General features: G+C 37.3%; 1 protein-coding gene across 3 annotated transcripts in view; it reads left to right on the top strand.

Moving 5' to 3' along the window:
- Positions 1 to 24327: 24327 nt before the first annotated feature.
- Positions 24328 to 26876, top strand: part of il1rapl1a (interleukin 1 receptor accessory protein-like 1a) — a 66500-nt gene continuing 63951 nt past the window's right edge. For 2 of the 3 annotated variants that reach the window (XR_006251850.1, XM_043249611.1), the window contains exon 1: positions 24328 to 24723. The gene's annotated coding sequence lies outside the window, so the exon portion shown is untranslated. The remainder of the gene's footprint in view (positions 24724 to 26876) is intronic. The other variant, XM_043249612.1, reaches the window with a different exon arrangement.

Raw genomic sequence — 26876 nt, forward strand, 5'->3', positions numbered from 1 at the left:
TTTGGAGAGCTTCTACATGACTGTGTGTTTGCACGTCTATGCCCTGAGCCTTTTAGATATCACGCCAATTTTAGTATGTTATTGTCAGCATGAGAAATGGGTTATTGTTCTGTATTCTGGAACAAAGTGCAATAATTCATTACAATGCTAATTCTGCTGATGACCTTTCTGCTGGTACGCTTGCCCGTTTACACACGAACACACACGCATTAATCTTCCTCCCCAAATTAACCTTTATTAGAACAGTGTTGGTGTTCAGAGGGCTAAGACATCAATAAATTAATTAGAATAAATGTAATTAGGAGTTGGTGATTATGATTAAAGGTTTGTTAGAAAAGTCTGTCAGAGTGTTTGGTTTTGCACATTGTGTAGCGAAGCGTGCCTAGAGAACGCTCGCAGCTAGAGAGAAACTAAATGATGACTTGATTTCCTATGAAAACCACTATCACAATGGCATCTGAACCCAAGGCATTTGCTCTTAGGCTAAAAACAAAACTTGTCAAACTAAATTTGAAAAACGGCTGCCGAGTCATTGTTTATAAGCACCTGATCTACACTGTGACAGCTACAGTAAACATAGAGCGTACACTGTTAAAAACATAGAACCTAGATTGAGGAACCTGATATTTTTTTAAAATTAAGTTTATTAAAAAATAGCACAGATTCTTTCTCCGAGAATTGTTTATTTAGGCATGACTAATACAACTATTTCTGTAACCAGTGATGATACGTGCATAGGTGAGGAGAATTGTATTTCAGTAGAAACGGCAGAAACGGCACAAAAAGTGATAAAATCCCTCAGATATTTAAAAAGTCGTGGCAAAAACATGTGCAGCAAGTGCTTCCATTTCGTTGAATCTGTTATCAATAATATTTCATATCTAATATATCTTATATTGACAATATGGAACTGAATAATGCATAAAACCCACTAATTATTTAAAATGCTCTCTAGCAGAATGTTTAATGATATTTTGTGCATTATTTACTTTGAATTTGATTTGATTTTGCAAGCAACAGCCATAAATGGCCGGCTTTTTCATTATTAATTCAGTTTTTGAAAGTTTTTGACGTAAATGGACAGTATGCATTATTTCCATATCGTTAAAATAGAAATCCTTTCCATAGAGTAAATATCGGCCCTTATAGGAATAGAGTTCATTTGTACTATTTGACACATGTGTTACTCTACTCTACATGCATTAACCTGAATCTGTTAAGCCCTGATGCACCTGAGCAGCTTTAATCAGGGCAAAGGTCAAACCATCTGGTCAGGGGTCAAATTCAGGATCACTGAAGTCAGGAGTGTTAACCCATGAGGTTTATTCTGACAGGCATTCTCCTGCTATTTCTGCCCCAGTGATTCATGGGCCATTTAATGCAATCTGTCACACTCCAGCATCATCCTGAACTCTACACTAGCTGACACTTCAGAGACAGCTCTGATAAATGGGGCTGTAGTCTCCAAGGAGGTCGTTTTGGATTCAAGTCATGGTTAATCTTAAAGCAAACATTGCAATAATTATGTCTAAATGATCTCAGTTTAGCTTCTATGTCGTGTATAGATTTGCTTGCTTTATCAAATGACAGTTTGCCAACTAACTTCATTAATATCTTATTAGTTGTTTTTTTTTTTACTCAGTAAACATATATAAAGAAAATCCCCCTGTGATTTCTTTAATAGTTCCACACAATTGTAAAATAACAACAAGCAGTGTCTTGTTTTCACGGTTGTTTAGGAAAATAGCATTTGTCAACAAGCTTGGTCTTTTTCACTCAGTGTAAATAGAAAATGCCTATCAAGGGTTCTTGAATGGTTCTTTGTAGAACCTTTCAGCAAATCACCCTCTTGAGTTGTCTGAATAGTCCTTTGGAGATGAAAAAAGCTCTCGTGCTATTCTCTGGATCGATGTATTCATTTCGTATGTTTTCTTTTAAAGTTGTGTAATTAAAATGAAAGTCATTATCATTTAATATACAATATTTGATTAGTCGGCTGGGGCATCTGGTAGGAGATTTAAGATTTTAATTAACGCGGACAGAGCGGATCCTTATTACGTAAACAGAGAGTGAATGACAACAATTAAAGTAATAAAAATAATTGACTCATAAGCAAATAAAAAAGAAGCTAATAAGCATCTGATCGTTTGCTTAAAGCACGCTATGAGTTTGTAGAGCTCTGTTCGTTCGTGTGCCTGACATTTTAATCCTCTTTGAGCTTAAGAGAGCTGTAGTCGTGCAACTAATGTCTGCTGGATCACAGTCTTGGGTTTCAAACGCTTAGCAAAGAAAGGGGACTACATTCATGATATGTATATCCCAGAAGGCATCGCTTTAATGAGGTCTCCACCCCTTTTTCAGGGTCGCAGCCTACGTACTTCAAATATACATCGATATTCATTTTAGTATAAGCTTATATGGGATGTTCTCAGGGATTTGAATGAAATGGCTGTTTCTGGAACTAATGTATATGCAAGTGAGCTGCACCGTCCCAACCCTGCAGGAGAAAGAGGTGAGAGGACAGGCACATATTCTGGGATGTAGCTCCGATGTGTTCAGACTCACCGGGGCTTTGGTGCATTATATGAAAAGCCAGAGTTAATTTAATTTCTATATTAATCTCGCTCAAAGAAAAGTCACCTGCTCTCATATCACCTGTATAAAGATGTTCAAAGGCAAGAGGTCCAGGAGGACACCCACTCATTTCTGTGAGAAAGAGGAAGAGCGTGCCCTTCAGCTGAGTTATTTCAGAGTCATCCACCTGGACTTTCTTCGAGGAACAGGAGAGGACAGATGAGAGAGAGATAGGGCCTCCCAGCGCAGTTTCTGGGACAGTTCCCCTGACCACAGACGGCTGAGAAAAGAATGACATGCGTGAAGGAAGAACGAAGGCAGAGGTAAAGGAAGAGCAGTCGGCCGTGGTGTCTCGTGGGGCTGAATCTTTTGGAGGGGATTTGCGAGTGTGGTTTTTGTAAGGACAGAGATTATTGAGATGAAGTTAGATGCCCTTTCCAACACGCCTCCCACCGTAATCCTGCAGTGTGCAGCGATAGCACAGTCGCCGCTGACTTTTTAAGGACGCTGTGACACTATCAGAAATCCGCAGACACAATGACATCGCCACCCTTTCGCGGGCTGCATGACATCACCACAACCCTCAGGCGTGATGTCATCACGCACCCTACCCTGACAGTTACACCGCTGACCCCAGAGGGTGGTGTGGTGTGATCAAAATCTATATATGGGACCATGAGAAATATTATATAATTCAGCATTACTGTATTAAATAAGAATGTGGTAAAGACTATTTATGGAAGTGCGTTAAATGCTGTGTGAAATGGTTTCAACAAAACGTAAACTATATAGTGACAGATACTTTGCAGGCAAAACATCCAGAGAACGGCGACATAATGGCACATTTTACATTTGTTTTAAGCCACGAAAAGAAAAACAAAGCAAAGATATGTGACCCATGATCCAAATACACAACTCATGCTTAAGGTGAGAAAAAAAACTAACACTTGATGAGACTTAATGTACAATGAACAGGTCAACATTTTCAGTAGGCCTATCCTATGAAGCATACAAAAGGTAAAATACATGTATTTTTTCTAGTTCGAATCTATTAACATATTTACTGACATAGGCTATTGCTCGAGACTGATATAAAAATTGTAATTAAACTGTATTTGGAGAACTATTTGTGCACAATGCACATTTTTAATATTAGGCCATTAAATGTTACTATAAATGAGAATTGTATGATCTTTAGATAATATTGGTATTTAAATGCTAAATATTTAAAGTGTTCCTAAAGTAAATATTTCCACTGTAGCACAATCAAATAGCCTATACTTATTTGGACTTCAGCTTCACTTCAGCAAAAAATTCAACTCAAGTAGTAGGCTACTATATAAGCTAAGTAAATGTAGGCATTTATAAATACATTATAGTATATTTATTTTTCACAATACAGGCAAGCAGATATGCTTAGTATGAAAGCAAAGTGTTAAAATTGCAGATTTTAAGTGTGTTGTATATTTAGTTTTCTGCATGAAAACACTTAACATGATATTTTTCATGTGGCGTTTATATTTTGTATACATGTGCTTGGCACATTTAATGGTTGACGCACAAAACCGGCCACCAGATGTGTCGATATTCCCGGACGGCATCCATGAGGCACACGGGTAAAGGAAATAAATAAACTTTTACTCACAGTTAGTCACAGTTCAAAAGTTTGGAAAATTATTTGGAAGTATGAATTTATTAATCTGCGTTTCCCACAGCGGCGTCCTCGCAGTTGACTCTCATTGGTGGAAGATTTGCGCGCTCGCCCCTCAGTGGAAATAAACTACGGAAGAGTTTGTTTGGTTTTTTTTTCAGATGACTTTCTGTGCTTAATAACTTTGCTATCCTAACTTCTGCTGCTATTCTCGTCGGCTCATGGAAAACGTCTGTTAAAAGCTTTTTATTTACCGACTTAAAGTTGAATAGTATTTTTGCCACGCGTGGTCATTGATATTTTCACCATAAATAGTTTATAGATGATCTTCAGTTTTTTTCGATATTTGTACATTTGTTTTTAATTATTGATTTTAATTTAGCAGGCAATACCTCAGACACTTTTCTGTCAGATGAGTGGGAGAAACATTGTTTAGCATTACATTAATACATGCGATTGAAAACCTAGTATAAATATAGCAATAGCCTACCCACACAATTTTCCATATTAAAGTAATGCAGCCGTGATTTATGGGCTTCTCTTTTTTTAAATAAAAATTATAACATAAGATTAAAGAAGTAACATAATACTGTAACCCATTGCTTTCTAGCAGTGGTCTCCATTGATAAAATTAAATCTCACAGATGCAGTGACATCTCAGGGTTTCCATGGTGACGCTGTCACAGCCACATCATTAACTGCCCACTTTCACAACGACAGTAACAACCCTCTGTTATGACCTCACTACAGCTCAACAGGCACAAAATCTGCATCTTTTGATGGTTGGATAACCAAAATACTATCATAAAATCATCCCATCGGACAGGGTGACATGGTGTCTTTTTTTATCTTTTAAACAAGCAAGTGACTTCAAACGCATGAAGTGTTATGCATTTCAAATGGAATATGCTATCGTGAACTTACATCAGTGAAGTGCATCACCTCTTATCTCGCATGCTGCAGTGTGGCATAGCTCTAAAGTATATATATATATATATATATTTGCGCAAATCTTGATACACGGATGCTTTCCAGTAGTTCTTCCTTATTAAGATAGCTTATATGTTTGTGAATAGGATATTGCAGAGGGTCTGTAAAGTATCTGTCATTTAAACAATTCGCAAAGTCCATATTCTAATATTCACAGTGTGAAACCGAATCTGAGCCCGTTCCATCGCTGTGAATCTGACAGCTGCTATTCAGCTGACAGACCGCACTTGTAACTAGGTTATTCACTGGACTTCACAGATGTGATAAATGCATTTTGATCTATTATTTAGTCTGCTGTAACATGAGCATTATTTGAATGTTAAATGGGCGCTATCGCACTCTCTGATTGGGGCTATCAAAGCTTCTGGAACAATCTGTGGAAATGAGTTTGAGAGCAACAGCTGATTTGTCACGCCTCTTCCCATATCCCCCCTCAGTAAATCATGCCAATTAAACCCTTGTATGTCAATTATTGTGTTTATCTGGAGTTGGTTGCTGAGGAATTAGGTAATATATGGGTATATATATATATATATATATATATATATATATATATATATATATATATATATGTGTGTGTGTGTGTGTGTGTGTGTGTGTGTGTGTGTGTGTGTGAGTAACCTCAGCTGATGCCTAATAGGCGGAGTAACAAACAATGCACTTCTGCATATAACAGATTCTTCCCTAATAAATATTCAGTTTCTATCCATAATGGTCTAATTGAAATTTGAATTCAAAATGTTTTCAAGTCTGCAGTAAACTAGTCTAGCAGCCGTCCTTCACACTGTTAGAAGAAAGATTAAATGTAGAAACCTGGATTTTCCGGGCAAGTTAATTTGAGTTATGTTAAAATGTTGCGCGTGTAGGCCTTTTAACTTTTTAAACTCTGTAGAATCCAAAGGGAGAAGTAGCTCCTCTAGCTAAACAGATGCTGGATTGTTAATATTCAAGCAATGGAAAGAGTAACTGTTCGGCACTTTGTAGAGTACAAGCTATGTTTAAAAATTTACCAAATATTCAAAATGCAGCAAGTTCTTTTGTAAGTCTCACGGTTTTGTGCTTACAATGAGCACTGATTTTTTTTTTCTTTGAGAAACCTGGTTATTTGGTTATTCCAAATAACCACGTTTATTTTATTACATTTTTTTATATATTTTCCCCATCCTGAATGTAAATGTCACGTTAAAGTAAATTCGGCTAGTCATATAACAGCATTCCTCTCATTAAGCTGACCTTTGTCATTAGGTTCTGTATTAAACTCGGTATGATTCTCCACAGATTCGACCATTCTTGCAGAAAATTAAATTAACATAAAATCAATTAATACATTAATTAGTCTGGTTTAATCACATCATTCCGAATCTACTTGGAGACTAATTATTTATTTCATAATTAATGGAGGGTGATTAATAGTGAGGTTTAGAAGGAGTATAACGCGTTATGTCAGTCCAGCAAAAAAGGTTTAGATAAATTCAGACCAGATGCTGCTGTTTTCCATTTTATTATTGTGTTCTCAGAATATCTGTGTTAGTGTAGTATGAACTGAGAATATGCTAGGCTATATATATATATATATATATATATATATATATATATATATATACCATGTGACCAGGACACAAAGAAGTTGTTAAGTGACTTACACAACACTGCCATGCAGGTGATAGCTTTTTTTTACGGTACACTTATTAAAGGAACAATCCCACTGGAATTAAACCTGAAATTATCAAGGACACAGTGGTGAAGGTTCAGTGGAAAGAAATATCTGTTTAATTTCTTTAATATCTCCATTGTTTCTCCTACGTGACAATAGGTTTAAATGGAGAGCAAATAGATTCTCAGATTTTTCTCTGGAGAAAAAGACCCCAGTAATCTCATGTGTGTCTTCTCTGGTGTCAGAAGAGAAGAAATAATGCCTCAATTTGTTCTCAGATTTGCCAAGATATCAATGTCTACAATCAAAACTCATGCAGATTTTCATGCAAGTACAAACATTTCCCATCAAATTCTTTAAAGACACAATATCTGAGCTATGCTGTAAAAATGTGAAGATTCTTGACACTTGAGGTTCCTCAGATCACGCAGTGGTCTTTTCATATTCACAGTGCGAGTATCCTTGCATTTGCATTTATTCGTTTAGCAGAGGCTTTTATCCAAAGCGACTTACAAATGAGGAATACAACATAAGTGAGGCAGTGACATAAGAAGTGCCGCAATATGAAGTTCCAGCAAAGTAAAACAGAGATGACACTGAGAAAAGTATAAGTTTAAGAGGTTTTTTTACACTAAGTGCATTAACAGGATTCAGTCAAATGCTTACTGAACAGATGTGTCTCTTCTCGCGGTGCCTCAAATATTCTACAGTGTACTTAAGAAAATCCAATATATTTCAAGTATCCAACAGTGACACAGGCTCCCATCAAAAAAGCGTTCCCATGTTTTGATATATTTTTTAAATTATGTTATGGGTATATAAACTGCCTATACCTGCAGCAAAGTAAAAATCTGCTCCATTGCTGAAAATAATTAAAAGCTTTGTTTTCTAAAGTATCTTCCCAGCTAACCAAATTACGTAACGGTTACTGTGGGTTGTTGATTCTGATATGAGAAATTGCTGCAAACATCAAAAAGTGTGCTAAAATTGTGAATCTGACATTTTTAACAGCTGATTTAACTATTCTGGGTGTACTTCCTGCTAATAGCTGAGTAACAATATAGAATTACCAAATTTTGCGTTTGTTACACACACACACACAGTTTTATTTTGCTGTAAAGCTGCTTTCTAATCATTTGTATCCTAAAAAGTGCTATATAAACATACTTGAACTGAATTGATTTAAAAAAAAAAATCTAGATTTAATTAATAAGGTTTTGGTTTTATTTAGTAATTTAGAGGAACGCATCAATTTTAATTGGTAAAAAGGGTCCTGTGACGACAGTGGTCTGCACGCATTTCCCTTATGATGGTGTATGCTGTCAATACAGTTTTTGCAGGGGCTTCTGTCTTATGTTTTGTTAGTAATGGTGCAATCCTTCAATTTTTATGGTAACGCTAGTCCCGCTAATTTATAGCTATATGCTTTTTGTCAACATTTTTCATTTTGGGTCTTTTTTATTTCCCCAAAGGACCTTTAGAAGAAGCATGTCAGTTTCATTACAGTTGTTTTGAAATAGAAATAGTGACAGACCTTTTCTTCCATATTGTGAAGCGGATCCAAGCAAAATGTTTTATTGATAAAGCAATATGCTGAAAGTCATCAAAAGATCCAGTTATGACATTTTGATTAAAAACATTGAAAAAAAATAATAATTTCATGTTGTTTTTAAAAGACAAGCCTAACACAAAAAGAGCATCACTAAATACCCCAAGCTGGGAGTTTTCACACTGCAGCCTAAAAACCTGCAGGAAGTTTAAAGAGGGTGCTAGAGGGTCTATGGAGAAAGTGAGAGAATTAGTATTTTTAGGCAATATTTATTTGTTTGTTTTTGCACAATGTATTATTCAGCCCAGTTAAATATGTGATTAACAAAGTGATTCTGAACTAAATTAACCAAATTTTATATTAATGCTTAATTTTTATTTCTCAGGATGAAAATCAAGAGATTAATCGTTTTTTAAAATCTAATTACAAGCTCTAATTTAAGCTGAACGTGTCCTAACATTCCAATGCACGGCGTTATACAGTTTGCCGTGATATGCTGTGGGACAACTGTCCTGTTCTCTGGGCTGAAATCCCTTCTACATCCTAACGAGACTCCCATCAGATGGCTTCTAGCAGTCAGACACCTGCTAGCCGAGTGTGTGTGTGTGTGTGTGTGTGTGTGTGTGTGTGTTCAGGGTGAACTTCCTCCTAATTAGCTGTCATTTGCTCTGTGCCCATATCAGGGGGTCATGTTATCATTGGGGCTGATGTATTCTCTGTAAAACCACACCACTCCTCCAAAGGGTACGTTTGAGGGGGTGGAGGGAGGCGACGTGAACTTGGAGAGTTAATGAGGAATCAGACATAATTTAAATGCAGATGCGTGTCATTAATCTTGGTGTCCTCCCTCACTCTTACGGCGTTTTATTCACTCGCTCTCCGAGACTTCTGGAATAGAGCTAGCCTGATGTAATTTGGGGATAAAAGAATATTACACAATACATGATGCGTTTACGATGCCTCTCTGACCACCGGGGATCTGTGCTCGAACGCAGCGCGTGTAACCTTACCGCTACTTCCTGTTTAGCTCCTGTGCAAACTTTTCGTCAGTTCTGTTTCTCGTCCAAGCTTGCGAACTTCTCTGAGCCCACCTACACAAGCCTGTATGGCTCACAGATGAGAGTCGAGATAAATGTGCAGTCAGATGGGCTCACATCCCAGAATAGACCGGTAACTACGGCGACTGTACGTTGGAGCGAGTGTACAGGAGTTAATGTAACCACCCCTCCCGCGCTCGGCTCTCTCTTTCACGCTCTCTCAGAGTAATTGCGCGTAATTGGTGGTCCGCTGAGACGGCCCTTCCACTGCGTGTCCGTCCCTTGTCTTTCTTTGATTGTGAAGTGGATTGCTCGGGTTGTGTCACTGATAAGGCATGTGTTTAATCGATGTTGAGAGGTAGCCGTGGTGATGACATGACCCTCTCGACGGCGTACCGTAATTATGCCCACCCCCGGCATGCGGCGCTTGATCGCAAACAATGTTTGATTTTTTTCCCCCCACCTCTTAATTATTTTTTAATTAGCAGCCTCTACACAAGAGAGAGTTGGAAACGCTAAGCACCGGAGATCATTCCGTAGTTAATTACCACACACGCACGCACACACACCCACATTATATGGATTTTCCACGTATTGTGTTAAATATCAATATGATATGCATTACTTTGCATATGTCATCTTGTTTGTCGGTTGCAATAACACAAGCTTTCCCTTATCGGAGTGAATCGACGCACATATTTTCGGTCTTTAATCTGGCATTTGAAAATCAGAGAGCAAGAAATGAAAGGAATAACAGAGAGGCTTGTCTGCAGAAGATTGTATCTTATGATTCTAGATCTCCATAATCACACTCTTTATGAGGCACTGGTTGGGTGATTGTTATAGTTTCTGTCCTTCTGTAGGTGTTTGTGTGGTGATTAAGATCACCATGACAACAACGAGCAGCTGGGCCAGTGCTTAGAGCCTGCAACACATTACCTGTTTCATATTGAAACTCATTTCGAAAGAAATAGATGTGCAATTATTCCGTCCCTTTGAGTTACCTAATAGCAAACACCGGGTGTATATCATGTGTGCATATGTAAGGCAAATATCATGAATGTTTTTATTCATAACACATGTCGTTTGTAGCACAGATTTGATTATTAAATCCCCTTCGTTCAGTTTTTTTTTTTTCTCACCCAGACTAATTGGAAGAGTGTTTCATTTACATTTCTGCAAAATGATATTACATTTGAACGACACGTTTAGAGTGAAATGTCTGCTGAGGGGTGCTACAAGTGTGTTTTTCAAAACAGATGAATGTAAATCTGACATTGTTTTATCATTTTTGTTGTTGTATGGCTTGCACCAGTTTGTAACTGAAATATGCATTAAGTGGCTCTCTAATGCTCTAATGCATTTGAAAATGATGTACCACCTGCACTTAACTTTTCCCTAAACTTAACTGACAGTGTTAACAGTAAATATTAGGCAAAACACACACACACATTTGCTAAAGTAAGCATGCTATTTTGACTTGCAGGTACAAGGTTTTTTTTATTGTGTTTCACTGGACTGGTACAGTTGAGCTAATAAGCAAGTTTGGTTATGTGATGCAAATGTGTTATTTTACAAATCATGTCTTCATTAATCTGCTCTCACATTTGTAATATGTGTGAACATGAATATACATTTTTATTTTGCTGCCACCAGTGGACATTTCAGCTGGAGACTGCAGGAAATTGTGTATTGGTACATGCTTTTAAGTTTAGCAGAAATGTTGCCACAGGCAGGGTTTTTTTCAGTGAGCAGCTTGTTGTTTATGTGTACTGCACACTAGGCACATTTTCTGTATGCATGGAATACTCACATGCCAAAATACTGCACCACATGTTGCAGCGTGCTCGGCCTTCCTTCTCCATTGTGACAAATCAACCATGATTTTTTTGACACTTTTCATTCCAAACAGAATAATAGGAGTAGGGAAAAATGTCCAAACAGGCAATGAATGCCGGAGCAATAAAACAAACCAAGATGAACTGCAGTTCTCGGGGAGAAAGGCTGAATAATCATCAAATCCCCATTTTACACAAGTTGATATGATTCTTTAGGGTCTTAAGGATAACTCTGCAACAAACATAAAAAACACCTTCTTTAACCTGTCAAAATCAGTTCATTCTGGTTCATATTGCTTCAAATGCTAACGTGCTCTGCTGACCCTGCTCCTCGTTTCCATGGAGTGACGAGCGGACCATAGATGTGTGTAGATCTCAGCATGGGCAACTTCACGTCATTCACTAAAATAATCAATAAATATTCTAAGATGTACAAGCATATTATTAGTTGTTGTAGTGAAACTGGCTAGCACATTATTAGGAAAGGCCATTTACAAAGATTACATAAAAACTGATATACTCATTTCTTGTCACGGGTGTAGTTAGCAGGAGAGCACACAACGAGCATAAAGGTAACTAAAAGCTTTAATCTACTCAGAGATGAAAATAAACGATATAATTACAGGGAGGCAGGTAAACAGGACAAAACCACACGCACATAAAGATGAGATCGGACAAACAGAACTGAAATCACAGGACTTAAATACACCGGGTAAATTACTAAATTAACCACACACAGCTGAAGACAATAAAGACAATTAACTAAAGTGTGTATACGGAACACATGGCACACGACAAAAACAATAACAAAGTCCGGAGACGTGACATTTCTTCTGTAGATAAAGCTGGATCATGACTTATCCGCACGGACATACATGCATTTAGGTAGATCAGCGATCAACGCTTTCCCTTCAAAATGAAAGTAACATTAAACCTCTGCATCTTCAGCAGCTCAGATGTCGATAACGATGTTCATTATTACATCCAATAGCTAAATGCTTCAGTCACTTAAAGGAATAGTTCACCCAAAAAGTAAAAATTCTGTCACCAGTAGTTCCAAACCTGCATGAATTTCTTTGTTCTGCCAAACACAAAGTAAGATATTTTGAAAAATGTTCGTAGCCAGGCTGTTTTGGGTCACCATTGACTGCCACAGTATTTTTTTCCTACTATGGAAGTCAGTGGTGACCCAAGTCAGCCTGGTCACAACTTCCTTTGTGTTTGATAGAACAAAGAAACTCCTCGAGGGTCAGTAAATAATGACAGAATTTTCTCTTTCGGGTAAATTATTAATTCCTTTAATCGGAGACAGTCTAGTCTTCCCCTGCACCAGAGTCCACACCATAGCAGACTGAGGACAGCTTACTCAGGATAGGTCTAAGGTAAGACGGCCTTGTCATTTAACTACCATGGGAGGGGCCTGTGCAGAACTACATCATTCTGACGGGAGTCTCAGAAGAGCCTGATTCGAGAAAGGGGATTTAAAAAAAACGGGGTGGATTTTTTATCATTATAGGATGGATGTATCGAACACTTCAACAAACTTTTATGTTCAAACAACTTTTCTTTTTAAAGTTGGAATGTAGTTATTTTTGTCAAATTATTAGCAAAGACATGTGACAACAATGTCACATATTAAATGCCAGCATAATGCACACAGTTCTCATTAATAAGTACACAAGTATTTTGTTTAGAACATAGGCTTTATTTGCTAGATTTAAGTCTGAGATCTGCGGTGTTTGTGGAGTTATCTTCCTGTTGTTTTCCTCTTCAGGATCTGTTTTTCTTTGGAGCAGCTGTTGAATTCATTGTTTTAGCATTCACATATTCGAGTACATGAGCCAGGCCATATGGTGGCAAATCACTGAGCCAGGACTGGAGAGATAGATAAAGATAGAGAAAAGCACACAAAAAATCCTTTACTTGCCCTCTCTTTCTTTTTCGTCTTATCATTAGCACTGCTATTAGTCATACTGTTGTTATGGTTGTTTAAAGTGAAGGTTGATTGCTTTCGGAACGTATTTATACTCCGCAGTGCCGAGAGTGTAGGCAGGATTGAGTGTGTGCGGACAGCCACATTTTTCACCTGTTCACCTCCTCTTATCCAGGCTGCCGTTCAAGGTCTCGGGCCTTTACAATGGCCCAGACACAAATGCAGCCACCCATAGAGTGAAATGGCACGGGCAATTTTAACATCCATCTTGCTGCATATATTGACTATACACGAGAGAAGTGCTCCCGCTAGAAAGCTATTTGTACGCTTTGAAATCCAGGAAGGCTAACAATGGCCTTATTTGTACTGCAAAAAGTCTGTTTGAGGAATGATACAGGCAGCCATGAACCTTGAGTTCTCTAAAAAAAAAAAAAAAAAAAAAAACATAGAGACAGGCTGCCCCATAAATCGATAGGCGCGGGTTTATCTGTTTACATGTATTTGTGTGTGTTTTTAGTGATTTATTTGCGTTAAATAACAATACACTTCCGTCTCTGATAGCAGCACGAGTGGCATACTTTGACAAAAGAGTAACTATGGCAACCTTCCTCCTTTGCTTCATTGACAGAGTGACAGTTTTAATGTTTCTGAATGAAATGTGGCCAATGAACTTTCTGAATAAGTCTGGATGCCAGTTATGAGCCAAATCTGGGCTCGGGGAAGGAGTTATGGAGCCGTAACCAAGGGCATGGATCAGAGGGGTCATCTATCTCCGGTACCTGTTTTCCGACGCGGATGGGCCCATGCCTCCGGTGTGTTTATTATAGCCTGTATATTATCAGACGCTGAGGATTCCACCGGTAGTCCCTGAAAAACTTTATGAGTTCCCTTTACAGAACACATAGAGGAATTCATTGGATAGCATTGTCTAAACCTCACAGCCAAAAAAAAAGCTATCTAGCGGTATTTAACTGATAAAAGCAGTAATATCAAAACATTAGGTTAGCTAGTTTTAATAAAGACAAAATGTTTAATTAATAGGATTACTTGTGATTAATATGATTATTAAATAATTATTCTAAATCATTACATTTTTTTATTATTAAGTAATTTAGGGTAGGGCTAGTACAAAATTATTCTTAGATGAAACTGGAAGCCTAAAAAAATTTATTATGGAATTATAGCACATGCTAATTTGTTTTTCAGGTCCCTAGAAAGCCTTTTTTGAGGAACTTGAAATTACCACTTTTAACAGTGGGGTTTCATTTATGAAAGTTATGATATCATTATATTTGACAGGAAAATTTGCAATAATCTGATTTCACCGCATGTAGGTTTGGACTGTATGAGAATATAAAAAATGAAATTATAAAATCTAATGTGCGTCTGCCTATTTTTATTAAGTGGTGGAAAGCAGGACCCCATTAGGAGTCTCAGTGGTTTGTCTCTCCTCCTCCTTTTTTCCTCTCTTTCTGTGTGAAGTGCTTATTATAAATGTTCCATATGTTCTACATTAGAGCTGAGCTCAAGTGTAGTGTAGATAGATGCTAATATAATCAACTAGCCCCACTTACAAATATACTCCCTCAGGACTACAAGCATCCCCACCCCCACTCATTTTATATATATATATATATATATATATATATATATATATATATATATATATATATATATATAATCTCCTGCTTTGTCATTAATAAATATTCTACAAATGGTTTTAGCTGTGTTTAGATATTATTGCATCAGGATTTCAATCGATCTTAACGGTCACAATGAAAACACAGCTTATGTGTAACTGGTGTAAATTAAATTTTTGATTATATATATAATTTTTATTAAAGAGATTTTTAAATTTAGCTTATTTAATAACTTATTTCTTTTTATATTTTTTGAGAGGGTTTGGGTCATACTTTAAATATACAGTTTTCTCATAATAATATCCAAAGGAATTCTTTACATAAGGCTTCCTGCCAATCTCCTCTTCAGATGTCGCTGTATGCCGTAGCTTTGAGAATCATCCTCACCCTCGCTGGAATTGCTGCTTAGCTGTTTAGTTAATTAGCAGCGACTGTCCACATTCCTTGTGGCCACTTGTGTTTGGTTTCCCTCTGTATATTTCTTTTTAGCAGTACTTGTGTAGGTTTAAATGCCGTGTGTCATCAGGGCAGGTAGTATTATGGATTGCTGAGTGATTGATTCCACTCTTTTCCTGAGAGATTTCTTGTAATGCAGATTTTAAAATAGCTCACCTTTCCATATTGGCTTTTTATGCCGATTCTGAGGATGCAACAGTCGAGTGTTACACTTATCTTCCCCCGACTGAAACGCATAATGTATCGCTTTTATGGATTGCTATGACAGCGCTCGTAAGAGAGCAACGACAGAGTCGGCATTCATTAGTACCTTGAGGATGTGACAATCGAAATTAGATCCCTGCGATGCACCGGTCCATATTTCATCTCAAACCTGGAGGCCTTTCGCTGCTTACATCCCGAGTTAGGTAACCCATGCTTCATGCAAAATGCCACTGTCAGAGTGTTCTAGCATGGATTAATGTGATATTCTGCACATTCGATTTGTGCTTCTGCTGTTTTCTTGGCTTTTTCCCAGGCTTTTACCTCGCCCTGTGCCTGCTCTCCGTTCTGGGTCAGCGAGTGTGTGTCGGTGTGAAAGGACGGCTTGTTCATTTGATGTCACCCTGCTGTTAACCAGATACAGTTACTGAGGTTAAACCTTGTCATCTACCACTGCCGTGATCTAACTGAGCCAAGCCTGTGGTTTGTGCACAGGAGTGCTGTTAAACTAAAGGACATGCCAAAAGCGGCACACACAAGCGCGCACACACTGGGCATCGATGGTAAAGACTCATCTGGAAGAAAAACAGACTGTGAGTGTAGCCAAGCGAGTCTGCACCAGCTGATCAGTGTGTATGTGTGTGTGCGTACTTGCAGAAAGAGCAAAGGAACAGTCAATTTACTCATCAAGCCAAAATGTCGAAACTTCGAATGCTTTGTCCACTAATGTGACTCAAATCAATAAACTACCCGTGATGTCGATAGGCCGAGTGCGCGTTCTGAAACTCATCTCACAGCTTGCGGCTTCATTTCTAAATGCACAGCTTTAAGCGGCCAATATTAAGACACCCGACATGCATTTTTCTACGCAGTAGTGGTTATACATACATACGGCTGTCCAAACACCATCTGCGATGTTCAGGGAAGTCGTAAAGGCAGCAGAAATGCAGAAATAACCTAGAACAAATCTATAAATGTCTTAGGTTTTATTTTTCCTGCATTGATTCACTATCAAAAATACAGACTGCCAATGTTTAAACATGTTTGAATTTTGAATTTGAGAATGAATGCAAAGAAGCCTACATGCATTAAAACCGGCTAAATTCTTGCCTGTACTGTTAAGACAGAACTTGTTGTTAAAGGAGTAGTTCTCCCTAATTATCATAATTTACCATAATTTAGCTTGTCATTCTTCTATGGGCCCCAAAAGCAGATGTTTGGCAGAATGTTGATGCTGATCTTTTTTATACGATTAAAGTGAATAGCCACTGGGATAATGGAAATATAGGCTTGTCAATTGAATTTTATGTATTCCAATTCTTGAGCCACGTTAATTAAAATAATCACATTATATCAATAATTGTTAAGAACAGTCCCAAGAAGAAGATGATTCAAGTGCATTGTTGTGGCAGAGGAGTAAATCAATAAATGGACTTTAACAAGTGCCTTAGGAAGTCAATATATAGTTTTATTTTCACATTACTTCACAGCAGTCCATACTGCAATCAAGTTGTCAGTCTGAGGTAGATTTAGAGACACAAATTATTCACGCAAAAAGAATTATGTACATTTTTGACTGTGTATACGTACATTGTGTAGTATTATGGTTCTCAGCATCTAATGCCATGTTTTTAAGTTGCAGTGTCAAGTTGAGTTTTTAAAAAGCTGTTTCAAGACCATTTTATTCAGTACCATTCTGTTCTGCTCCAGCTGTTTTTTGAACAGAAAAATGTATGCGGCTTCTCTGTTCCTTTGCCATAGTTGGGTGAGACTCGCAAAAAACATGCTAATATTATAGCGTATAGCTTTTAATTGCTCGGATGGTAGTCTAATTTCATTAAGGAATTTAAGAGTACATGATAATTCTTTTCAAGTTTTTTTTTTTTTGTTTTATAATGTTTCATCTTTTTACACTCAATGACTAATATACATTTAAATTTTATTTATGCTAAATTAACATTAAATTGACAGCCCTAAAGATAGATTAATTGTGTTTTTTATGCTTTGAGAATATGAGGTATAATCGGTTAAATGTATTTCATAATTAATGATAAATTTGTGCTTTTTTTAGTAGTTAACCATACTAAGTGAACTGTAAAAGGCTCTTTTTTGACACACACATAATTACATTAACACTGTACCATTCTATCCCTGGCACACTGAAAGTTCTGGAATCTAACGGACACTCAACTCAAGTTTGGCAAGGGCTGAGGGGTTTTATATAGACTCACATTAATCTCGTGGCCTTTAGAAAAAAAAGGCTTATTAACCCACATAACCAGAATAAGATAATTACCTTTGTTACTCCTCTTCTGTGTTTAATTCTCGGCGGGGGTTCAGATGTGTGTGTGTGTGTGTGTGCGCGCGCGCATGTGTATAGGAGGGATACTATAATATATGAATTATTAATACATTATTATCTCTTAATTAAGACTTATCATTTTTCTGACATTTTAATATTGCAGATGCCTAGGAACTGTTTTTTTTTCTTTTTTAAGCCCGCGGGGGTCACGTCAGCAAAAACATAATATAGTCACAATATGCCCAAGAAACCGTTCAACTGCGAGCCGCACGTGAGGAATAAAATGATGCATATGTGCAAAAGGAAAACCCAATATAAATATATGAACCTCTGCGTATTAAGCTTGCTGTTCAAAACAGGCTTGAGGAGAACAGTCTCCTTCACTACAAATAAAGGAAATGCAAAGTAGGATGCGCTGAGACTCAGCCAATCAATGCAGATTACAGCAGTGAAGGGATGGACTCAAACGATGACATGTATTCTACTTCGGGAGCCACGTGCGAACACGTAACACACATCAAAGTGACTTTGATCACTGCAAACACAAACACACTGTTGCAGGTAAACAGGGCAGGGAAGGAGAATAGCTCTTTAAAATCGAATACTAAAATAGGCTGCTGCTTACTGCATATTTGACAGTATGTAATGTAGTCTGACTACTATTTTGTCTGAAACTGTATGCAGTGCGCATTGAAAAATGTCTCAAACTGCAGTATGCAACTTGCTATGTTAAATAGTTCACCCAAAAATGAAAATTATCCTAAACTCACCCTCAGGCCATCCCATATGTAGATGAGTTTGTTCCTTCATCAGAACAAATTGTTTTTAAGAAGTTTAGCGTTATGTTACTTGCTCACCAATGGATCCTCTGCAACAGTTTCAAGGTAATAATGTCTAGATGAATTTGTTCATTGCAAGTTTACAGCTTTTTGCTTCCAAAGATGTTAATTGATAGAGTGACTGGAGGTGTATAGATTACTTGTAGATTATTGTGATGTTTTCATCAGCTGTTTGACTTATTCTGCCGGCACCCATTCACTGCAGAGGATCCATTGGTGAGCAAGTGATGTAATTTCTGCAAATCTATTCTGATGAAGAAATAAACTCATACTTGGATGGCCTGAGGGTAAGTACATTTTTGCAAATTTTCATTTTTTTGCGAGAACTACTCCTTTAATTTAGCAAGCGCAGTCTATTTATCTCAGAAATAAATGTGGTTATTTTAATCCAGGTTTGAGTAAAAATGTCACGTAATTGTAGCAGCTCAAAATATGTTTCTTAGGAACTGAGTGCCTGAGAGCAAAGATGGCAGGTTGCAGGTTGTGTATTTCAGAGGCTGAATACACCAGCTGAGCATCTGCTATTGAGATGAATGGAAATGCTAACGTGCTCTCCAGGTATTTAGACCTCCTTGGGTGTAACTTATGTGTTGAGCATCAGGGTCGAAATCACATTTAAATGTCAAATTTCATTACCGTGTTCACTGTATCTTATCCCCATGGACAAACTTGAGCACAATTGCATTAAAATGATTGGCACCAGTCAAACATTATCAAATCAGAACATGCAAATCTGTCACTGGTGTTGTATCCTTTCAAAAGATACTAACATATACCATTTAAACACTAATATGTTCATTTATGGTGCTAATGCTCCCCTTTGGGGTCTTTTGAAAGGATACCACCCCGGCTTTTGTATATTTTTTCCCCTTAGAATGCAGGCTGCTACTTTATGCCTTATATATTATTTTTTTGGATATAGGTATAGCATTTCTATCCAATTCTTCCTCTGTTGTGAGTTTTAGGTTTAGTATCATTAACAAAAATGAAAACTAAAACCATAAAAAAAACTTTCACCTAAACATTATTACTGAAATAAAATAAAATATAAAAAGCATTTTAATTATTTCATTTACATATTTGGGCTGCTACATTCTTATTTTTTAAAATTAAGATACTAGAATCGCATAAAACATAAACAAAATTAATGAATAAACTAAAAGTATTGTATTAGAATTAATAAATACTGTATGTAGACATAAAACAAAAACTGCCGACAAAATTCTTAAAACTAAAAAATATAACAGAAAATATAAAAATATAATAGAATTTAAATTATTTTTTCAAGTATATTAATTATACTAAAATAATACAGGTTGAGCAACATTTAGTTGTGCACCTATAAACTTAAAAGTCATTTGAACTAATTTGTCTTTTGTTTTTGCCATGCTTTTGTCAGAGTGGGGTTTAGTGTGAAGGAGCACTCGACGAAAATAAATAAACTTAAACAGTTTTAACCCTCTTCAAACGGACAAAACAATAATATGCAGACAGACAGGCAGAACAAAAACCACACGTATTAACCTCGACGATCGGACAAACTGAATACAAACACACAGGACTTAAATACACAAGGAAATCACTAAATGAACTAGACACAGGTGAAGACAATAAAGACAATTAACTAAAGTAGGTCACACGGAACACATGGCACACGACAAAAACAACAACAAAAGAGTCCAAAGACGTGACAGCTTTATTGTCGTACATTATAAAGCCGTGTGATTGCGTTTTCTTAGGTCTTCATATTTCACTCAGCAGTCATAAAATCAGCTTCTATGCAGTTCCAGGTTTTACTTACAGTAACTGTTAAAAATGTTTTGTATTCATTTTTAAAATTACTTTTATCCCACCTTATTATACTGAAACAAACATAATCAATTCCTATCATTTCCCTAAATGACACAAGTTTGCAGGCAGGATTATCTGGTTGCTGACTAATGACAAATGATTATTTGGAAACCTGTATGAAAACAATCATTACTTTTGCTAATCCAGTTGGTGGTACTAGTAGCACAAAAATCTTGCTATTTTTTCACTTGATTTAGGTTAACTTTATGTTAACTTTTCCTGTTTTTTCAGGTTTTTCTTTAGGTTTTAATGTAATTTTTTTGTTTCTGTGTATATCTTTGACATTGAAGATATTCTGTGTTGCATATGTTCTGTATTGCGCCTGCCCTTGCCTCCTTACTTCCTGCATTTATTCAACTACAAACCTGATGAAATGACAAAGGACCTTTAAAGAGTCTTGAAAAAATCACCTACTGTATGAAAAATGAATTCTCTCTGTTGGGGGAAGGCTTAAAATAGCTGCTAAAACCTCTTGTGACATTTTCCTTTCCGTTCTAATTTCCGTTAAAATTATATTAGACCTAGACACTATGACAGACAGATGGAAACACAAAGAGACAGACAGATAAACAGATCAGTGGACTAACTGCAAGGCCATGGAAAAATACCTTTTTGTTGTTTATTCTAATGTATGCTACAGTGTCTGTTTCTTACATCATTCATAGAGACATTTAATCACAGGGAGGTTGTAAGCATCCACTAAAATGATTTTGAGACTGCTGGTTAACAGTAATTGCAAAATCCTTCAAAAAACAGAAAAAACATCTATCATCATCAGTTTGTGGATTAAAGTATTGCTATACAGTATCTAAAAATCGGGTTTAAAATATTTTTCAGGCGACTGTATTGGATTTTTTAACAACACTGTAAAGAATCACTGTAACTTTAACGGTAAAATACTATAAAAATGCTGTAGTAAAAATTGAAGTTCTAATCTACTTAAGTTCTTCTATAATATATAATGAAAACCTGTACATGGACATTAAATGTCATTTTATGGTAATATATCGTTTTTGGAATTGAAAAAGAATGAATAATTTGAGGTGAATAACCATAAATGGACATTCCTAGAATTATAAATTTTAGGTTTTTTATTTTGTTGAAATAACTATGTTTCTTCTTAGTTTTCTACTTTAGGGTTGTATATTTACTGATGTTGTTCAATTCTATTTATGTCAATATTTAAAAGCTGCTTTTGGTGGGCTCTGGTTCACCGTGTGACTTATCAGTGGATTACAAAGGTGCAAAACAGATATCAGTACTTCAACAGGTTGGTATGTTAACGTTATATTAACATTATAGTATTACATTAAAGTATTTAAATAGAAATTAACATTAAAACCATAAAACATCAAATGCCGCTGTCGTAATTTAAAATTCCAAACTGAAAGAATGACTCCAGAAATGTTGCGATATCTCAGACTATTCAAAGTACGTTTACTTTGTTGATTGGTTTATTGCAGCATTCATAAAATGAGCTCATTTGTAGGGGTTCTGCAGAGATTTCATCCAGTTTGATTAATGCACTTATAACGATTTAAAAGTGCCACTTTCAGCAAATCCATTATTTATAACATTATTTTGGCTGTTGGGTTTTTCAAGGTCGACTAGCCTCAAAGCGAAACAGTGTAAGTTTCCAGTCTCCGGATCCAGGTTTTCGAGTGCAGTGTGTGGAGAGAGATTACTGTAGATGTGCAGTTCAGAATCGGCCTTACAAGAGATTGAGCTGTATGACATCAGCAGAGTGGGCAGCAGATACTGGAAGTTATAAAAACACGTGGACAGTAACTGCAGGAGAGAACACTCTCCCTTGGGCAGGAGGAATATACAGAGAGAAATGTGTGTGGTTTTATGGATGAGAGAGGGAGAGAGAGGTAAAGAAACAGGCAAAACCAGAGAAAGAGTGTGTGTTTGTGTGTGTTTGTGTTCTGAGTGGGCTTTTCTTCTGCTGTGAACCTCCTCATTGTTATGCAACTCACAGAGCGAGAGACTCACCCTGGACAGGACAGCAAAGTGTTTTGGAAAAGACTCTCTCTCTCCCTCTCTCTCTCCCACTCACACACACACACATGCACATACATACACACCAGTGCACACACCTGGGTCTCAAGGCTGTCTCTTTTCAGAACTCATGTATAAAATGCACACACATACACACGCTCTCTATAAGTTATAAGAAGTAGTTCACCTAAAAATGATTGTGTTATCATTCGATCATCTTCCTGTTCTTCCGAACCTGACTTTGATTCTTCTTGGAACATAAAATAATTTTTCTATAATGTCCTGGTTGCTATTTAACATGCATTGAATTTACACGCTTACTTTTCATGATGGGATTTAAGCCAGTTGTAAAAACATAATGATTTATTGTTATTGTCTGATTTTTTTTTCTACTTTTTCTCTCTTTTTTTTGATTGCATGTGCCATATTGTCATTGATAATTTGTAAAATAATGAAAAAAAGTATATGTGTGTATGTCCGTGTCCGTGTTCTGTGTGTATGTATCATTTTATCATCTGTTCATCGATTTATCTGGAACAGGCTTCTCTAAATAAGCACCAAATAAGTACTATAAGTGTAGTGCATGACTTCTGGCTATATCAAGTCTTCTAAAGTCATGCAATAACTGTGCGGAGCAGACTGAAATTGAATTTGTTATTCACCGAACAGCTTTCCTTCTGCAGTAGCTGTCAAATCTCATTTACATTCATGTGCATTCAGATATGACCAGCAGCTATGTTTATATGTACACCGATAGTCTGATTATTGGCAATAATCAGAGAGAAACAAAAAAAGATGTCAACATTTTCAATGACATTTACGTACTGCTTTTCCTTCACTGATATCTGTACCATATACTTCTACACATTATCTTTATTAAAAAATGTTCAAAAAGATTCAGTTTGTTGTGGCTATTTAGTAGCCCGCTTCAATTGCTTTTTATTTGGAATGGTTTGTTTTATTTAGTGGTTTTTTTTGTCCACATAAACCCAGTGTCTTCATTTTTAGCGTTTCCTACCATCGATAAAACACATGTCTATGTCACATAAAACTGTAAAAATAAACTTTTTATTGTTGTTCCCAAAAGAGCTTCTCATAGCTGTCACTGAAATTCACAGGGCTTCGGGCAACGTTTTTATTAGTGGACCCCTTTTCCTTAGGCCAGATGAGTAAGGTATACAATAAAGGACCCAAGCGGGGCCCCCTGATCACATGGCAAGGACAGCATTCTTAGTTGCTTGCGGCCATGTGGCTTTTTCTATTCTGCTACGATTTCAAACCTGTTCATAAGGGTAATACAGCAACACTAGTACATGGTGGAATAAATGCAATTGAAATTCACTCCAACGAGATGATAATAGATGAACTGGAGTCATGATGTCAAGTTATGACTTGGATGGACCGAGGGTCAGACTCAGTAGATTAAACACATTTTCTTTTTGGATCAAATATTGCTTTAATGACATTTAAAATGTGTACGATTTTTAGCCTTTTGCACAAAGCTGTGTTTTGACTTCAGTTGTTTTTTGGCGCTTGAAATCCACACTGGTCACATATAGTCACGTGCTATAATTGTGCGAGGAAGAAACGGCAATAACCATTCTGCTTTTTGCAAAAGAAAGTCTGGAGAGACGTGAGGGTGAGTAAATGATGACACAATGTTTATTTTTGGGGGGGTGAGCTATTCCTTTAACTGAAGATGTTCCTAAATACATGCAGCCCACCACAGTCGTTGCGCGCGCGCGCACGCGGGCTCGGATTCGGTGCGGACTTTAGGACCATGGAGAGTTCTCCCACAGCAGCGAGCGCACACAGCCCGTCTTGAAGAGGAAACCCCCACAGGAGCTCTAGCTGCCGGATACCTGAGACATCTCAAATCATCCCTCTGACCGACGAGCGCACGGCGCGCCACGGAATGCGCAGGAGCGACCGACTGTCCGCTGGACGAGGGCGCACGGTCGAGCCATGGGTCCTTCTTCAGCAAGTTCTTAATGCATTATGATGTCCTAAAGTCATAGAGACCCCTGGAAATCCTCCGAATCCTCCTTAAGGCAGCGTCTGTATTGGAATAAACTATCAGCTGGTGATTTTTTTTCTGTTCGGATGGATGATTTGGTCAGATTCCTCATTCATCGTGATGCGCGTTCATTCCTTTTCCAAGTGTCTTATTGACTGACCGCGGATCAATTTTTGGACGTGGGCTGACGGTAAGCTCGCGCTCTGTTTTAGTTACCCATGCGAAGTTTGAAGTGTGTGTTTTTGGAGAGGTTTCATGGTGATGCGGGGGCGGCGAGTTGATTTGCTTCGGCTCGTGTAGATGCCTGTGTGCTCCAACCTTTACAAAATAACAAAATCGTGTAAATGTGGAGTTTGATGCTTAAATACCGACAACTCAGTTTCATCAAGGCAGAAATGCAGAGTTAGATCTGCCTGTCAACAACATGTCCGGATCAAATTTCACCTCAATTTAAATAAATAGGCAATTATGTTTCGTGAAAGAAGACAATGAGCCAAAATATTTTGTATCAGTAGGATCTGATTGCATTGTGACACTATTTTCATGACTATTTCACGACTACATACCCCCCCTTTTTATTAATGCGAAAACATAAATATATAATCCCTATAGCTGTAATGATATAAAAGTAAATTGTTGTCTTTGTTTTTCAAAATCAAGGTGTCTGGGCAGGATGTTTCTCGTTAGTCTACTGTATTACAGTAAGCTAATGCGACTCCAATAAGACTATTCATTGATATTTATGATATTTTTCAACAAACCGATAAGTAAAACATACGATATGAGGGCGAACATATGCTTCGCTGACAAAAAAATAATAATGGCACGATATAGACACGACTTAATGGTTCTACAAGTACACAAATATCTATATAATTATTATTTTTTTGTTTGTTTTTCAATGTATGGTATAATATAACACGGACGTTTGTTCTTCAGAAATGACCCACACCTAAAAGGCAGCATTTGAGGTAGAATTCAGTTAAGATCTCAGTGAGACTTTGCATAAACGCAAAAACAAGACAAGGTCTTAATCGTGGTGGGATTTTTTACTGACAAAACGAAGGGTTTAACATTTTATTCCAGTTGTGTGGTCTGTTGGCAAACCGCTGTTATATGTTATCTCGTTTTGGTTTAGTTTGACTCCAAATAAATTTAGAAAACGCGACGTGATGTGCGGCAGCGTTTGAGATGGCTTGTTTAAAGGCGGTGTTTGCGGGAGTATTGCACCCTCCTGCGATGGTACGGACAGAACACACGCACACACACATACACACACACACACACACACTCTCTCTCTCACACACACACACACACACACACACACACACACACACACACACACACACACACACACACACTGCAGTGGCTTCTGATCACAGTCTGCAAGAGAGTGTGCGAGAGAGAGTGCGCAGGAGAATCTGTGCCGACACCGGCTGGTACACATTAGACCTCTCTTGGGCTTTTCACACTTCAAATCGTAAACCCAGGGTCATTTTTATTCCTGGGTTAACCGAATCCCTGCTGGGTTATCTTGTTTGTTTCCCACTGCTCATTCACTGCCCTGGGTTAGTCATTAGTCAGGTTACGAAATTTCACTCTTCGCGTTTATCGTTCCTATTTGCATATTTATGAGGTCAGTAACATTGATTGGACAAATACTGCACGCATCCTGTCGTGTACAGACTTTTCCGACCAATGTTGAAAAAGAAAAACCGGTCTCTTCCTCATTTACTGAGTCACTGCTCAACCTTTCCAACGTTTTCAACATTTTTCTCCTCAGACGTTAAAATTAAGTGCGTGCAAGTTTATGTGGCATTAATATTTAATGAGGCAGGCAATTGCTTGGTTTATGATTGGCTGACTTATGCTAAACAATTTACCGAAGCATTCTAATGCCGCATTATTTGGTTTTCCATGCTTGAAATTGTTAATCCGAGGTCATTCCCAATATTGGCTAAACGTTAAACTGGGTTATTTCACTGTAAGCTTTTTTTTATTAAAAGATGAGTCGACGCACTCATTTGCATATTTATGAGCTTAGTAACATTGATTGGACAACTATAGTGTAGTGTAAATGTCGCCATGTAGAATCGCTCTGATGGTTTTAAGCCTTATAAAGCATACAGCAAAACAATACTTAAATACTTTCCTGTTATCACCGGTTAATGCATTTGTATGGCTGTTCTATATTTTCCCCTTACCATGGGGACTAAACATAACATAAAAGTTTATGCAACATACAAAGCTCATGAATACTTAATGAGGTAAGCGCTGTTTGTTTATAATTCGTTCTCTGTTGCTAAACAACTCACTGTAATGTTTCAGCACAACATCCTTTCT

Source organism: Puntigrus tetrazona, chromosome 9, assembly GCF_018831695.1.
Source record: "Puntigrus tetrazona isolate hp1 chromosome 9, ASM1883169v1, whole genome shotgun sequence".
NCBI classification, from domain to species: domain Eukaryota; kingdom Metazoa; phylum Chordata; class Actinopteri; order Cypriniformes; family Cyprinidae; genus Puntigrus; species Puntigrus tetrazona.